An 18,040-nucleotide genomic window follows, 5' to 3' on the forward strand; every position below is an offset into this window, starting at 1 on the left:
CTCATAGGGATATTTGACCTTATGTATAAGGAGGAGAAAATCTACTGCTGATATTTTCAGCCTGAGTTTTTGCATTAGTTTCTCCAGTCTCAATCTTAGCTTTCTGTGTCCACTGTGACCTACTATCTGCTCCATCAGTGCTACCCAAGTTTAGCCAGCCTACCCACCAATAGCTCTCATCTTTTATTTTCTCTTCCTGAGCCATTTATGACAATCAATTGCAATTTTCTGAAGCAGACCAGGTCTTTATTGTTTATGGGAGCCTATTGTTTATGAAGCAGTCTCTTGAATATATATGTTATCTTCAAAGTATTAAATAATAATTATGGTGGCTATCCATTGGTAGCAATCTGAACTAGATGCAAAGCTATTTATTCAAAGTGAAGGCTATGTCATTAATTAACAAATGATGGTCTCCTTCTATATTCACCCTTCTCTATCATCACAATTTTTCAGGTTTTCAGTAAAACTGCAATGAAAAGTTAAGATAATGATCTCTGTGGGGGAGAAAATCACCAGCATAGAAAAGCTATCAAAAGGTGATATATAATTAATCAGCAGGTATATGATTATTTTTATTTCTTAATTTAACTTGCTATACAATGTTTCCATGTATGTATATAGATAAATGCATTAATTTGTTTTCCTATTTCAAATAGATTGTGAGCTTCTTAAAGATAATAACTATGACTTCTCCTTCTCCATGGCCCTAGTGCCCACTGGTACCACAGACATAATAGATGCTCAATAACCATTTGTATGACTCATGGGAGTGCTTTATTAAAAATCTTTCTCACCCTTGGGGCACTACAACACTCTCAGGGAGGTGAGTGGCAATGGTTGTTTTAAAGTGATTAACCCTCAAGTAAAAGTAACAGAAAACATCCTCTCCTATGTGCCCCTGTCAGTTGCAAAATAACCTGTTCTAAAATGCTACAGAAGTCCTTCATTTTATGACCTTTTCCTCTTCCTCCTTTGCCCCACCTCCTACCCCAATTGCACACAAAAATCAGGCATTTGGGTAATATTCACATATGCAACTTTTTCACTCAATAGTTTGATATGGAGAAAAAACATATTTATAAATTCTATATTTTAAAATTTATAACAAGATTAATATATAAGGCATACCTATAATTTAGATATTTTTACATAGCATAAATATAAATGTTAAAAGTGAATCAATTTCAACTCTATATATTAAGTAAATAATAGGCTATATAAAGATACTGTAAAAATTAGCAAGCTCACATGCAAATTCAAAGATTGAGGAAAACAGGACCAACTATTTCCAAAGCCTTCCCCAGCCCTCAGATTGTTTTTTAGAGTCTCATGAAGAACTTTGATCTCATACTTTCTGGTGGGGAGGGCAAGATAGGGAGGAGGGTGTCTGAGGGAGAAAAGGAGAAACGTCTGTAACAAAAATTAATTAATTAATTTAAAAATAAAAATATTTGCTCCCAGTGCTGAACATGAACTGCTCTCTCAGAAACAATAAGGTAGATCAAAAAGCTGTTTCTTGCCCTGGCCGGTTTGGCTCAGCGGTTAGAGCATCGGCCTGCGGTCCTGAGAGACCCAGGTTCGGTTTCCGCTAAGGGCGCGTACCTCGGTTGCAGTTTGTCCCTGGCCCTGGTCGGTTGTGCGGGTGGCAGCCACTCGATGTGTTCCTTTCGCATTGATGTTTCTCTCTCTCTCTCTGTTCCTCTCTCTCCCTCCCACTCTACCTGAACAAAATAAAATGGAAAAATGTCCTCAGGTGAGGATAAAAAAAAAAAAAGCTGTTTCTTAATTCTCAATAAGGGAACAGTAATTTTTAAAAAAACATTTTTTATTTTTGATGACGACAAAGAAAATGGGTATTATATGAATTGACTATACCAGGAATTATATGAATATACCGGGAGAGTATCACTAAGAACAGAATTCAGATCTTGCTCTCTTGGCATTGACAGTTTTGTTGGCACCAACTAATGGCATAGTTATGACTCAAAACATAAATGAGCATAATTTTTTTTCTTAATGACTAGCACATACACATTCAGATTCAGATAGAAACAGCAGCTGCTCCCTATAACTACTCCAAGTTAGATGAACAGATGGCAGACTTCCTCAGGGAATGGAAAGATTTAGGGCTGTCCCATAGATAGAAATTGCATAAAGTTAGAACATCAGAAGTGTGTGTCATAACTACAAATGCATTTCAGAATTGCAATAGAAAAAGGGTCCTATATGCTGCACATGACTCATGGCTATGGTTTTTGTATTTAAAATATTAATGTTCCTGCCCTGGCCAGTTTAGCTAAGTGGTTGGAGCATCAGCTCATGGACCAAAGAGTCATGGTTCAATTCCAGTCAAGGGCACATACCTTGGTTGTGATTTGGTTCCCAGCCCTGGTCAGGGTTGTGCGTGAGGCAACCAGTCATTGTGTCTCTCTCACATCGATGTTCCTCTCTCTTTCTCTCTCCCTCCCTCCCACTCTATCTGAATATAAATGGAAAAATATCTTTGGGAGAGGATCTTTTTTTAAATATTGATGTTTCAGAGACCAAGTATCATTCAACTTGATAGATGATAGATAGATGATAGATAGATAGATAGATAGATAGATAATAGATAGATAGATAGATAGATAGATAGATAGATAGATAGATAGATAGATAGATGACTATTATACTCAAAGAGATGAAAGTTTCTTCTGGATGAGTTTCCCACCCTTAATTTTAATATAACCACCCTAACATCCTCATATGAACACAAAATTAAGTCCTAGGATTCGGCAGCTCTTTCCTTCTTTGATAGCAGTCCAGAGAATTCCTGGTTATTTGTTGTTATCCATAAGGCAAAATCAAATCTAAGGGGGAAAGAAGGAGTTGTTGTTTAATGGGTTTAGAGTTTCAGTTTTGCAAAATGAAAATGTTCTAGAGATATGTTGCACAACAATGAGAATATATGTCACACTACCAAACTATACACTAGAAAAAATTCAAACCTACACTAGGAAGCATTGGATATTAAGTCTGAAGAGCCTCCAATAATCTTGGATTAAAATAAACATTGAAAAAGCAAAATAAGAAAGTGAAATAAAAAGCATGTGCCATACATTTAAAGATGCATCCAGCTGATGCCCTCTGGAGGTAAGCCCATTAAGAGGAACATAAGGCAGAAGATTCCAAAATGGCAGCAGAGTGAGTTTAAGCTACACAGACCACCTCCCAGGACCAAACTGGAATTACAACTAATAAAGACAGACAAATCATCAGGAAAAAGCAACAGAAAAGCCACTGGAGAGGACCCATATAACCAGGGAAAGGAAAAAAGGACACTGAATCGAGCCTGGGAGAATCTGTGGAGGTGCAAGAGGGTGGGCTGGGAGCCCACAGACAGCAGCTGTTTTAGCTATGAGCAGCTCTCTTGGGGTTAAAACCCGAAGCTGGCTCCACAGAGCAGAGGGCTGGGACCGAGCACTAAATTAGCTACAGCCACTCACCTTGGGCTCTGGAAGAGGAAGGATAGACTAGACTGGAATTGTGTGGAGACTCAGGAGCCTGGAGAGCTGGGAGGGGACAGGGAGTTTTGTGCTGAAACACTCCCTCACAGGACAGTAGGCATATTACTCAAAGAGCCCCTTCCCACAGCCCCAGGGAGAAGCAACAACCCCTCCCTCAGAAATTTAACACCACCCAGCTAAGCCAGAGAAATGCAAATTGAGCCTTATTAATGACCAGCTTCTGCCCCACCCTCTGGAAATCCTCTTAACTGGAACACCTGAGGGATTTTTTCATTCAGCTGAGGGCTACAACCCAAGGCTTATCAAGTAACTGAGATTAATAGCCTCCAGGCAAAAAGCTAGAGGATAACAACCTTTCCTTACTGGCAAATCTACCCAGGGAAGTAAGACTTGACAGTGGTGTTTAACATGAGTCCTCCCACACACATCCAAATGCAGTAGAGGAAGCCACAAACAGCAGAACATCAATACCCACAGGAAAAATTGGGCAGGCTCCAAAACCCACTGAGATACACAAAATGATAAAACAAAGAAACAGGTCCCAAATGACAGAACAAGAGAACTCTATTGAAGACAAGATAAATGAAATGCAGTTAAGCAAGTTATCAGAGGTAGAGTTCAGAGAAATGATAATGAGGAAGCTCAACAGCATGAGTAAAGAGCTCAGCACCATGAGTAAAGATATAGAAACATTGAAAACCAACAAATTGGTAATGAAAAATGACATAACAGAAATAAAGAAAACACTGGAAGGAATAACCAACAGAGTAGAGGAAGCTGAGAACTGGATCATTAAATCAGAAGACAGGGTAGAAAAAATCACCCAATCAGAAAACCAAAAAGAAAAACACAATTAAAAAACAGGAAGACAGCTTAAGAGAACTGTGGGATAACTGAAAACATAACAACATTTGCATTATAAAAGTGCCAGAAGAAAAAGAAAATGAGCAAGGGTTAGAGAATATATTTGAAGAAATAGCAACAGAAAACTTCCCTAATCTGGTGAAGAAAAAAGGCATTCAAGTTCAAGAAGCACAGAGAGCCCCAAGTAAGAACCCAAACAGGCCCACACCAAGACACATAGTAATTAAAATGTCAAAAATTTAAAGACAAAGAGAGAATCCTAAAGGCAGCAAGAGATAAGCAACCGGTTACTACAAGGGAACCTCCATAAGGCTATCAGCTGATTTCTCAACAAAAACACTACAGGCCAGAAGAGAATGGCATGAAGGAATCAAGGTCATGAAAAACAAGGATCTGAATCCAAGACTACACTATCTAGCAACGCTATCATTCAAATTAGAAGGCCAAATAAAGAGCTTCCCAGACAAGAAAAAAAAAAAAAACACCAAACCAACATTGCAAGAAATGTTAAAAGGACTGCTGTAATTAGCAGAAGAAATACGAAGAAAAATGGAACCACACTGAACAAAAGTAGCAATAAGTAAGTACATACTAATAATAACCTTCAATGTAAATGGATTGAACACCCCAATCAAAAGACACAGAGTAGCTTATTGAATAAGAAAGCATGATTCATTTATATGCTGTTTACAAGAGACCCACCTCACAACAAAAGACTCACATAGGTTGAAAGTGAAGGGATGGAAAAAAATCTTTCAAGCAAACGGAAAGGAAAAAAAAGCTGGGGTAGCAATACTCATATCTGATAAAATAGATTTCAAAATAAAGGCCATAACTAGAGACAAAGAAGGCCACTACATAATATTGAAAGGATCTATCCAACAGGAAGATATAACCATGGTAAACATATATGCACCCAATATAGGAGCACAAAAATGTATTAAAATCCTTCTGGAGGACTTCAAAGGAGAAATTGACAGCAATACAATTACAACAGGGGACTTCAACACCCTGCTGACATCACTGGATACATTCTCTAGACAAAAATTAACAAGGAAACAGAGACTCTAAATGAAGCACTAGACCAAATGGATTTAATAGATATCTACAGAGAATTACACCCCAAAACTGCAGAATTCACATTTCTTCTCAAGTACATATGGGACATTCTCAAAGATAGACCACATGGTAGGACACAAACTGAGTCTCTACAAGTTGAAGAAGATTGAAATCATATCAAGCATCTTCTCAGATCATAATGGCATGAAACTAGATATCAATTACAACAAAAATATGCAAAGACATGGACTCTAAATAGCATGTTATTGAACAATGAATGGGTTACCATGGAGATCAAGGAAGAAATTAAAAATGTCCTGAAAACCAATGAAAATGAACACACAACAACACAATATTTATGAGACACAGTGAAAGCAGTCCTGAGGGGGAAGTTCATAGCACTACAGGTCAACCTCAAGAAACAAGAAACATTTCTAATTGGCTATCTAACCTCACAACTTAAAGAACTAGAGAGCAAACAGAAAGAAAACCCCAGAGCAAGTAGAAAGAAAAATAATAATAAAGATCAGAGCAGAAATAAGCAACTTAGAGACCAACAAACAATTCAAAAAATCAATTAAACAAAGAACTGGTTCTTTGAAGAGATAAACAAGATTGATAAACCCTTAGCTAGACTAACCAAGAAACAAAGAGAGAGGTTACAAATACACAAAATCAGAAATGAAACAGAAATAACTGACACCACAGAAATACAAAGGATCACTAACAAATTCTATGAACAATTACATGCCAACACATTGGACAATCTAAGCAAAATGGACAAATTTCTAGAAACACATAGACTCCCAAAACTTTAACAGACCAATTAACAACTAAGGAAATTGAAGATGTAATCAAGACTCTCCCAGCAAACAAAAGCCCAGGCACCAACGGCTTCACGGGGGAGTTTAACCAAACATTCAAAGAAGAACTAACACCCATTCTCTTCAAACTATTGCAAAAAATGCAAGAAGGAAGTCTTCCAAATTCGTTTTATGAGGCCAGCATAATTACAAATCTGAAACCAAATAAAGACACTACAAAGAAAGAAAACTACAGGCCAATATCCCTGTGAACATAGATGCCTAAATCCTTAACAAAATATTAGCAAATCAGATCCAGCAATACATTAAAAAAATTATTCACCATGACCAAGTGGGATTCATCCCAGGGATGCAAGACTGGTACAATATTCAAAAATCAATAAATGTGATACAACACATAAATAAATTGAAAGATAAAAACCATATGATCAGCCCTGGCTTGTTTTGCTCAGTGGTTAGAGGGTTGGCCCAGGGACCAATGAGTTGCAGGTTCAATTTCAGTCAAGGGCATGTACCTCATATGTGATTCATCCCCAGCCCTGTGTTCGGGTTGTGGGGGAGGCAGCCAGTCAGTATATCCTTTTTATGTTGATGGTTCTCTTTCTCTCTATCTCTGTCTTCCTCTCTCTCCCTTCCACTCTATCTAAACAAAAATGAGAAAAATGTCCTCAGGTGAGGATAAAAAATTTTTCAAACTTTTGATCACATCAATAGACTCTCAAAAAGCATTCAACAAAATCCGGCGCCTATTTCTGATAAAAACGCTCAGCAATGTGGAAATAGGTGGGTCATATCTCAACATAATAAAGGCCATATATGAAAGACCTACAGCCAATATCACACTCAATGGGCAAAAACTGAAAGAATTTCCCTTAAGAACAGGAATAAGACAGGGATCCTCACTTCACCACTCTTATTTAACATAGTACTGGAAGTCTTAGCCACAGCAATTAGACATAAAGAAAAAATAAAAGGGATCCAAACTGGAAAGTAGGAAGCGAAACTGTCATTATTTGCACATGACATGCTATTGTATATAGAAAACCCAAATACTCCATCAAAAATCTACTTGATTTAATAAACAAATTTGGCAAGGTAGCAGGACATAAAATTAACATTAAGATCAACAGCATTTTTATACACAAATAATGAACTCATAGAAAGAGAAACTAAAAAAAATCCCATTTACCATTGTAGCAAAAAAAATTAAGATATCTAGAAATAAACTTAACCAAAGAAGTAAAGGACCTATTTGCAAAAAAAAAACTACAGGACATTGAAAAAAGCTAAAGAAAGATATAAAAAGTGAAAGCACATACCTTGTTCATGAATTGGAATAATTAACATCATTAAAAGGTCCATACTACCCAAAGCAATCTATAGATTCAGTGCAATCTCCATAAAAATACCAATGACATATTTCACAGAACTAGAACAAATACTTCAAAAGTTTAAGTGGAACCAAAAAAGACCCTGAATAGCCACAGCAATCTTGAAATAGAAGGACAAAGTAGGAGAGATCACAATACCGGATATCAGGTTATACTACAAAGCCATTGTAATCAAAACAGCTTGGTTCTGGCACAAGAACAGGCATATAGATCAGTGGAACAGAACAGAGAATCCAGAAATTGACCCAAGACAATATGCTCAATTAATATTTGACAAAGGTGGCAAAAGCATATAATGGAGTAAAGACAGCCTCTTTAATAAATGGTGTTGGGAAAATTTGACAACTACATGCAAAAAAAATGAAACTAGACCACCAACTTACATCATGCACAAGAATAAACTCAAAATAAATAAAAGACTTAAATGTGACTCATGAATTCATAAAACCCTAGAAGAAAATGTAGGCAACCAAATTTCGGACATCATACACAGCAGAATTTTCAATGATACAATGCCTAAGGCAAGAGAAACAAAGAAAAAAATGAACACATGGGACTTATCAAACTAAAAAGCTTCTGCACGGTAAAAGAAACAACCATCGGAAGAGAAAGGGAACCCACTATATGGGAGAGCATAATTGCCAATGATATATCAGATAAGGGTTTAATTTCCAAAATATATAGAGTGCTCATACAACTCAACAAAAGAAAGACAAAGAACCCAATTAAAAAATGGGCAGAGGACCCAAATAGATACCTCTCAAAAAAGGACATATAAATGGACAAGAGACATATGAAAAAATGCTCAACATCACTAATCATCAGAAAGATGCAAATTAAAGCAACTATGAGGTATCACCTGACAACTGCTAGAATGGCTGCCATCAACAAATCATCAAACAAGTGCTGGTGAGGGTGTGGAGAAAGGGGGACTCTAGTACACTGCTTCTGGGAATGCAGACTGATGCAGCCACTATGGAAAACAATAAGGTGTTTCCTCAAAAAATTAAAAATTGATCTGCCATTTGACCTAGTGATCCCACTTGTAGGAATATATCCTAAGAAGCTTGAAACACCAATCAGAAAGAATACATGTACCCCTATGTTCATAGCAGCACTATTTACAGTTGCTAAGATCTGGAAACAGCCCAGGTGTCCATCAGTAGACGAGCACATAAAAAAACTGTGGTACATATTCACAATGGAATACTATGCAGCTGTAAGAAAGAAAGATCTCTTATCTTTTGAAACGACATGGAGGGACCTGGAGAGCACATGCTAAGCGAAATACCACATGATCTCACTTATTTGTAGAATATAATGAACAAAATAAGCTGAGGAACAAAATAGACCCAGAGACATAGAAAGGAGTATGGTTCTGACAGACCTCAGAGGAGGGGGCAGGGGGGATGGATGAGGTAAACCAAAGAAATTATATGCATTTATGCATAACCAATGGACATAGACAACAATTCTGGGGGGCTAGCAGGGTGGGATGGGGAGGAGGGTGTCTGGGGGGGGAGAGAAACATCTATAACAAAAACAAATTCATAAAAATTAAAAAGAATAAGAGGAACATAAGGAAGCTTTGACTGAGCAATGGGTGATGGAAATTGTCAGGAGAAACAAAGAGCTCTCTTACAAAGAATTTTTAAAAATCACATACCAAGAAAGTCACTTATATAAAAGAAAAGCCTTGACAGTAAAATAGAGTAGAGGATGGTAGGTTTAATGGAAGAATAATGAACAAGATGGAGAGACACACCTGAGGTAATTTGACTACTGTTTAGATGGGAGCACACAGAGGCCTCATCAGGAGGCCCCTTCAAACCTTACTATCTTCTTCCTTTTTTCCACCCAATGCTTCATCATTTATAGTTCTCATTTATAAGAAAAAGCCAAGGCATAATTTTTAACCAGTAAATTGAGAGTCCAGAGCCTTAGATTCTTTGGACTGTGATTAAACAACAGTTCCCCTTAAAACTCTCTCCATTTCCTCATCTGTAAAGCAAGAGGAGGACAACCTGGGGTCTAGGGTCTCTTCCTGCATTTATAGCCACTGATTGGCAGAATGAAGGATATCAGCAAAGTTAGTTGTGATATTTGGTTCTCTGCCTCATCTCTTCATCCTATGTAACATGCTACCTGACACTTCATGGAAAAAAGATCTTGAAATTACATCTGGGGGATGATGAGTCTATTAGGTGTTGCCAGGGTTTTAGGCATTGAGAAAAAATAAAATTTGAGAAATAATAATATTATACCTTATAGATAACATGATGAAGAGGGAACAAGAGAAAAAATAAGTATAACTATTCTATGTACAAAGAACTCTTAAAACCCAACAATAAGAAAACAAATAACCCAATTTTTTTTAAATAATGGGCTACAGACTTTAACAGAAACCTCACCAGAGATGCACAGATGGCAAATAAGCATATGAAAAGATGTTCCACATCATATGTCATCAAAGAAATGCAAATTGAAATAACAATGAGTCCTGCCGGTGTGGTTCCATAGATTGAGCATTGTCCCATAGACTGAGAGGTTCCACTTGGATTCCGGTCAGAGCACATGCCCAGGTTGTGGGCTCGATCCCCAGTAGGGACATGCAGGAGGCAGCTGATCGATGTTTCTCTCTCATATCGATGTTTCTCTCTCTCTCTCAAAACAAAAACAAAACAACAACAAAAAAAACAATAAAAATAACAATGACATATCACTCTATACCTATTATAATGGCCAAAATCTGGAACCCTTATGACACCAAATGCTAGCAATGATGTAGAGCAACAGGAACATTCATTCATTGCTAGTTGAAATGCAAAATGCTAGAGCCACTTTGGAAGACAGTTTAGTGATTTCCTACAAAAATTAACATACTTTACCACACAATGCAGCAATATTACTCCTTGATATTTACCCAAAGGACTTGAAAACATGTCCACACAAAAACCTGCACATGGATTTTTATAGCAGCTTTATACATAATTGTCATAATTTGGAAGCATCCAAGGTTTTCTTCAGCAGGTAAATGTATAACTATACTCCGGTATAGCCAGACAAAAAGGAAATTAGCTATCAAGCCATGAAAAAACATGGAGGAATATTAAATGTATATTAGTAAGTGAAATAAGCCAATCTGAAAGGCTACATATTTTATAATTCCAACTATATGAGATTCTGGAAAAGTAAAACTATGGAGAGAGTAAAAAGATCAGTGGTTACCAGGAGTTGAGAGGGTGGAGTCAAATAAGTGGGACACAGAGGATGTTTAGGGCAGTAAAACTACTCTGTATGATACCACAATGATGGGTACATGTCATTGTACATTTGTCCAAACCCATAGAACGTACAACACCAAGAGAAAATCATAATGTAAATCATGGACTTTGGGTGATGATGATGTGTCAATGTTGGTTCATCAACTGTAATAAATCTACCCAACTGGTGAGGGATTTAGGGGAGGCTATGAATGTGTAGGGAAATCTCTGTACCTTCTGCTCAATGTTGTTGTGAACCTAAAGCTACTCTATAAACATGTCTTAATAAAACGTTTTAAAAGAATAACTAAATAAGATTACTAAAAGCTAATGAACATAATCTATAAAATAGATATATTTGGAAACAGAAGAGGATAGGAGTACAACACGGTGCTAAATCGAAGGGAATGAAGTGATTTAACAAAGTGTCACAAAATGCAGGAGTACTATCTTAATTTACCAACAACCCAAGACAAAAAAAATGCAAACAGCACAAGATAAACAAATTGATATTTCTCAGGAAACTGATGAAATAAGTATATTCTTTTTTAAAACATTCAAAAATTATTTTAGCCCTGGCCGGTTTGGCTCAGCGGTTGGAGCGTCGACCTGCGGTCCGGAGAGACCCGGGTTCGGTTCCCGCTAAGGGCACGTACCTCGGTTGCAGTTTGTCCCCGGCCCTGGTTGGTCGTGCGGGTGGCAGCCACTCGATGTGTCCCTTCACGTCGACGTTCCTCTCTCTCTCTCCCTTCCTCTCTCTCCCTCCCACTCTATCTGTACAAAAAATGGAAAAATATCCTCGGGTGAAGATTAAAAAAACAAACAAACAAAAAATTAATATTACATAGTTTAGATACTCTGGTTCTTTCTATAGCTTAAACGTCTTGAGTCAGGAAATCAGTATAGCCACTAACTAATTATGATCATTATTCTATTCCTTTCTCTTTAATTGTTATAAAAGAAAATAAAAGTTACTTTATTATATACTCTAATTCAAGAATTTTTCAAATATTTTAGTTGCATTTGGCTTGTAGCCAAATTTATAGCAATTATCTTTTCTGTAGTTAGCTTGTTTTGGTACTGCTTCTTTAAGATTTTTTTCATTTTGTTAAATGTTTTTCTTTATTAATTTTAGAGAGAAAGGAAAGGTGAGGGAGAAAGAAATATCGAAGAAGAGAGAGAACATCAATCAGCTACTTCCTGCATGCCCCCTCTGGGGATCGGCCCACAACCTGGGCATATGCACTGACCAGGAATCAAACCAGTGACCTCTAGGGGCATGGGTCGACACTCAACCACTGAGCCACACAGGCCAGGCAGGTTTTTTTAATTCTTGACCTCATTTTGATTTCTTTCTTGGCCAGACAGAGGATGTAGTCAAGAAAGTTTTTGATGAGGAAGACGCTGGTGAAATCGTTTTGACGTCCCTGAATATCATAGAATGTCATTCTGTGGCCTAATAGGCAACAGCACCCTGACTGGATGTTTCTTCTTGGAACACAGTATTTTCTCTCAAAACTCTGTTGCTGCCTTTATCATCTCTTAGATTTGGTGTCTCCAAAGAAAATCATCTGAGAAAAAGCATCATTTTTGTTTCCTTTATTAGTGTTATGTTTTGCATTCCTTTTAGCTTGAGGATTTTTTTCCTTGCCATGTGATCCATGAAAATTGAGAGAACGTGGCAGTTGTACATAGTGGTTTTAAAAAGCTTCCCAAAAAAGAATGTATTTATACCTATGTATGTTTATTATAAATTTTACTGATAAATGGATGTGTAGCACAGAAATTATAAATATAATAAAATATATTATTTTCTTTATCCTAAATCCAATATAGATAATTAATCTTCACTGAATAATATCCTTGATTTTTACTGAACTCTTATTACACAGACATACTATGATGACAACCAAAAAATGAGTGTGGTTCCAACATGAAAATTGGTTGATAGTTTCTTTTACATTTACAAAAAGAAAGCAAAATCAGACAAACTTGCCCTGGCCAGTTTGACTCAACATTTAGAGCATTGGCCCTAAGACTGAAGGATCTCAGGTAGGATTCTGGTGAAGGGCACATACCTGGGTTGCAGTTTGATCCCTGGCCTCAGTCATGGTCATTCAGGAGGCAGCCAATTGATGTGTCTCTCTCACATCAAGGTTTCTCTCTCTCTCACCCCCCCCATACACACACACAACACACACACACACACACACACACACACACACACACACACTCTATCTAAAACTCAATGGAAAAATATCCTCAAGTTAGGATTAACAAAACAAAAGAAAGACTTATATTAGAACTTCACTGTCTGTCAATGACCTGACTGACGTCTTTTCTCAGTATGTAATCTTTAAATTCTAGAAGAGTATTTCTTCAATTTATTGTGCTATTCTCAATATAATGGCTATAGACATAGCACACTTTTACATTTAATCTCCATGATTCACGTTTTCTCCATCTACTTTCTGCAATCCAGACAATCGACAAAACAAACCAAGCCCTGATTATAGCATTTGTTGATTTCAGTGGTGTAAATACTCCTGCCATGGCTAATTTCAAATGATCACTATGACATCATGGAGCACAGAGTTGGGAAGGTATGCAGCAGCTCACCTCAGTATTGTGTTTCCTCCATAGAGATGCAAAGCTGTGAGTAACCTCAAGAGCACATATGATAGTAAAATGTAGTAAAATAATTAGGGAGTGACATTTTGAGTATTTATGGCCTTTTAAAATAAAAGTTACTGAATTGCAAGTTTATAAGTTTTCATTTTTAATAATGACAAGTGCACAGAATTTCTGATAATTTTTTAAATCAGCTCTTGCTCTGGCTGGGTGTTTTAGTTGCTTGGAGCATCTTCCTATACACCAAAAAAGATCATGGGTTTGATTTCTGGTCAGGCGCATACAGAAGGCAACCGATCAATGTTTCCCTCACACATCAATGTTTCTCTCTCTCCCTTCCTCTCTCTCTAACATATCCTCAGGTGGGGATAAGAAAGAAAATTCAGCTCTCTGGAGCTGGCCCTATGCTGGGCTTGCAGTGTTGATTTAGCCTGGAATGTGGAGAGCTAGATCTCTCTCTCTCTCTCTCTCTCTCTCTCTCTCTCTCTCTCTCTCTCTCTCCTCTCACTTCTCTGTCTCTCTCTCCCATTCTCACTCAATTTCCCAATAGTTCTTTGATCATGTTTTTTGTTCTAGTTATTTTTGTTTCTGCCCCCAAGAAACACATATGATTCTGAAAGTAAATCATTGATTCTCTATTTTTATGCCAATAATCCTCACTTTTATGTTTATTTGTTTGATTTACCTTTTTCCCAGTGAGCCTGAGAAAAATCTCTAATGGTTTGAATCAGGTTTCTGTAATATCAATTCTGCTTTCTACTGCTCTTGCATTCTGAGATTTTTGTTAACTTCTAGCATCTTATCATTATACTTTTGATTTAGACTTCTCCAGAAGCACTTTTGTTTTTAAACCATTGTGGTTTAAAAGAGTGGTCTGTTGTCTCCAGAAGTTACACTGTATAACTATATTGAGGAACACAAACCCCAAAAGAAGCACAAAGGAGAAAGGTTGAAAATCCAGTAAGTTCAGTATAAGTTTCTTACATGTGAAATGGATTACAGTCATCATGAATGAACTGTTATTATCTCCTATACTAACCAAGTTCCACATCTTTTTACAAGTATCTAAAACTTATCTTACCAATTTTAATACAGGGATGGGCAAACGTAGGTTTACAGTTGTTCATATGGAGAACAATACAATTATTAATAAATAACAATACAAGAATAAACTTTGTGTTTTACATACTCACAACTGTACACCTCCTTTTGCCCACCCCTGTACTAATAAAAATGGTAATGTTTAAATTTCAGACTGATAAACTTAAGCATTCTAATAAAATAATTTGACAAGGGCACCCTCTTTGATTTATTATTTTATTTTTGTATTGGTTTTAGAGAGAGAGGAAGGGAGAGGGAGAGAGAGAAACATTGATGTGAACTAGAAATATCAATAGGCTGCCACCCATACACACGCCGACCAGAGGATCAAACCTGCAACCTGGACATATCTCCTGACCGGGAATCGAACCTGCAACCCTTGATGCACAGGATGACACTCCATCCAACTAAGCCACACTGCTAGGGCTTAAGTGACAAGAAAACATAATAGAGGATTTTGTACCTAATGATAAAAAGGAGAGACTAATCATACTGAGTCTTAGTAGAGAACATTACCTCTAGCTAACAAGTTAGCTAACAAGGCTCCTTTATAGTTTGCTCATTTATAAACTCAGTGTCCTTATAAAACAGAGCAAGGAATTGACAGCCCAGTTTCTAAATAAACTTCGTATTGTTAGGTTTGAAAATTTTTTCTTTTAGCCTTTCTTAAAGTTAATTCTCTTTTTAAAAGAAGACACATATTTCTGATTTCATATTTTTCCCTTTGTAAAGGGAGGCTTATATTATTTTTTTCACACACATATTTTTTTTCTAGCTCAGTCTTATATTTCCTTATGAGTTTCTGTTTCTATTTCATAGAGTTTGAGTCTTCTGGAATGATATTAAAAATTCACATTATTTAAAAAAAAAAAAAAAAACTTTTGCTTTCTTATTTTTAAATATCTTTAGATACATACTCTCCCCATTCTCAGAACTGTACACTTTCAATGACACTTGAGAATGTTTTTCTTCACTCACCTTTCCATAGTCTATATTGTTGCCCTTGTTTTTCTCTTTCTGTATTCAAAATTGAATGAGGAAAGAGTCATGTTTGCCAGAATACCTGTCCTCCTGAATGCTAGTTCTTAGATGTACACCTGAAAAACAGCTCAGTAAGCAAAGCCCCTTCCTTCATTTCTTGTGTAGGACAGGCCTTCATTATATGCAACTTTACTCTTCTGAATTAGAATTATCCTCTAATCCCACTGTTTGATTCACTGATACTCTGAATTACTATAGTATGTTAAAAAATAAAAATACCCAGGATATAATGCTGCCTGGTCTCTCTCCCTAGTTCTCTAGTCTTATTTGAGAGAACCAAATTTCTCCAGATTCAAAGCACTCTCTCAGTCCCATAATGCATCCTGCTTTGTTCTTTTCTAGGAATTTTAGATTCTGAAAGTTTGCAAAGACATAGCACATTGGGTCTTTCAAAAGTAAAATTCATGAAATACAGGAATGAATAGCCAGTTTTCTTTTTATGTATATTTTGTTTAAATCCTCACCCAACGTTATTTTTCCATTTGTTTTCAGACAGAGTTGGGGAGAGAGAGAAAGAGAGAGAGAAACATCAATGTGAGAGAGACGCATCAACTCGTTGACCCTCACCAGGGCCAGCACTGAACCACAATCGAGGAATGTTTCCTTGACCCGAGTCGAACCTGCAACTCTGGCTTATGGTTAATACTCTAACTGCTGAGCCAAACTGGCCAGGGCCAGTTATCTTTTTTAATATTTTTATTATTATTATTTAAGAGTTTTTATTGATTTTTACAAAGGAGAGAGAGAGAAAGAGAGAAACATCAATGTGAGAGCACATCAATCGGCTGCCTCCTACACACCCTCTATGGGGATGAAGCTCACAATCTGGGCATGTGCCCTTGACTGGAAATTGAACTAGCAATCGAACTGGCAACCTCTGGGTACAGGGGATGATGCCAAACCAACTGAACCACACCGACCAGGGCCAGTTATCTTTCTTAACAAACTGGAGCTTTTGTCCAGGGACTAGAAAGTAATAACATCTTCTTCTGTTCTTTCAGATAAATAAAATAATACCATTTTGTAAGATTAAATGTAGACAGATCATCTATGCTTTCCTAAATACAGATCCATTGACATGTATGTATGTATATACAGATAGTATCTATCTATCTATCTATTTATCTATCTATCTATCCATCCATCCATCCATCCATCCATCCATCACTTAGATATATTTGATCAAAGTTCAACTAAACATGGTTTCCATATTATCACTAAAGTTGTGTCAGTTTAAAAAGAAGCTGAGAGCCTTGGCCAGTTTGGCTCAGCAGTTGGAGCCTCAGCCTGCGGACCAGAGAGTCCCGGGTTCGGTTCCCGCTAGGGGCACGTATCAAAAGAAAAAAGAAAAGAAGAAGAAGCCGAACTAGTATGTGAGTGGACATGAAGGTGGATGACCAAACTCGTGCAGTGCAGAGACGTGGAGCTGTGGGTGGGGAGCAGCCGGCTACCATGGTAAGCAGATCTTCTGGACCACTGGACACCCTGTGTCAACACAGACCAGTGCAATAGCAGAGCTGTTAAGGTGCTGGTTTGGGAAAACGCAAATGGCCGGGAGCTCAGCACCATCCCCCACAGTAGCCTGATCAGAGTCGAGATATACCCCCAGCAACAGAGGCTGGGGAGCAGACACTTATTCCCAGGCAACAGAAGCACAGACCAGCAGCAGAGAACCATCCCCAAAAACTACAGCAAAGGCTGAGCAGGAGCTGAGCCCCACTGGGCAGCAGCACTCCCCAGCCACCAGCAGTGGGACCTGGGGCTCCATCAGGGCCTGTGCAACACAGCTGCCCACAAGAGCATTGGCGAGCCAGGGATCCATAGGGGCCTGTGTGACCCAGCAACCCACAAGAATAGTGCAGAAACGGGGATCCAGAGGACCTGTGCGACCCAGCAGCCCATAAGAGCGGTGCAGAGCCAGGGCACCAGACAGGCCTGTGTGACCCAGCCGCCCAAGGTATGGGCAGGAAGTGCGGCTCCAGCAGGGCCTGAGCAATACAGCTACAGGTGGCACCAGTGACCAGAGGGAAACACAGCTTCAGAGGGGCCCACACAATCCAGCAACAGCATCTACCAGGACACACCAACACCAGCCCCCAGTAGTCAATCCTTTAGGATCCACAGCAGGCAAGAGGTGACACGCAACAAAACAGTCTGGGAGGCACAGTAGCGTTATTTGATATACAGTGAGCTGCCTACATATCCAAACTTCCCTCACCAGGTCTAGACCTACCAGACGACTAAAATGGGGAGACAAGAAACAACACTGAAAGGAAAGGAAAAGAGGAATCACTAGAAAAGGAACTATAGGAAATAGAAGAAAGCAACCTGTCAGATAAAGAATTCAAATGATTTTA

The sequence above is a fragment of the Molossus molossus genome, unplaced genomic scaffold, assembly GCF_014108415.1.
Source record: "Molossus molossus isolate mMolMol1 unplaced genomic scaffold, mMolMol1.p scaffold_m16_p_1, whole genome shotgun sequence".
In the NCBI taxonomy this organism is placed as follows: Eukaryota; Metazoa; Chordata; class Mammalia; order Chiroptera; family Molossidae; genus Molossus; species Molossus molossus.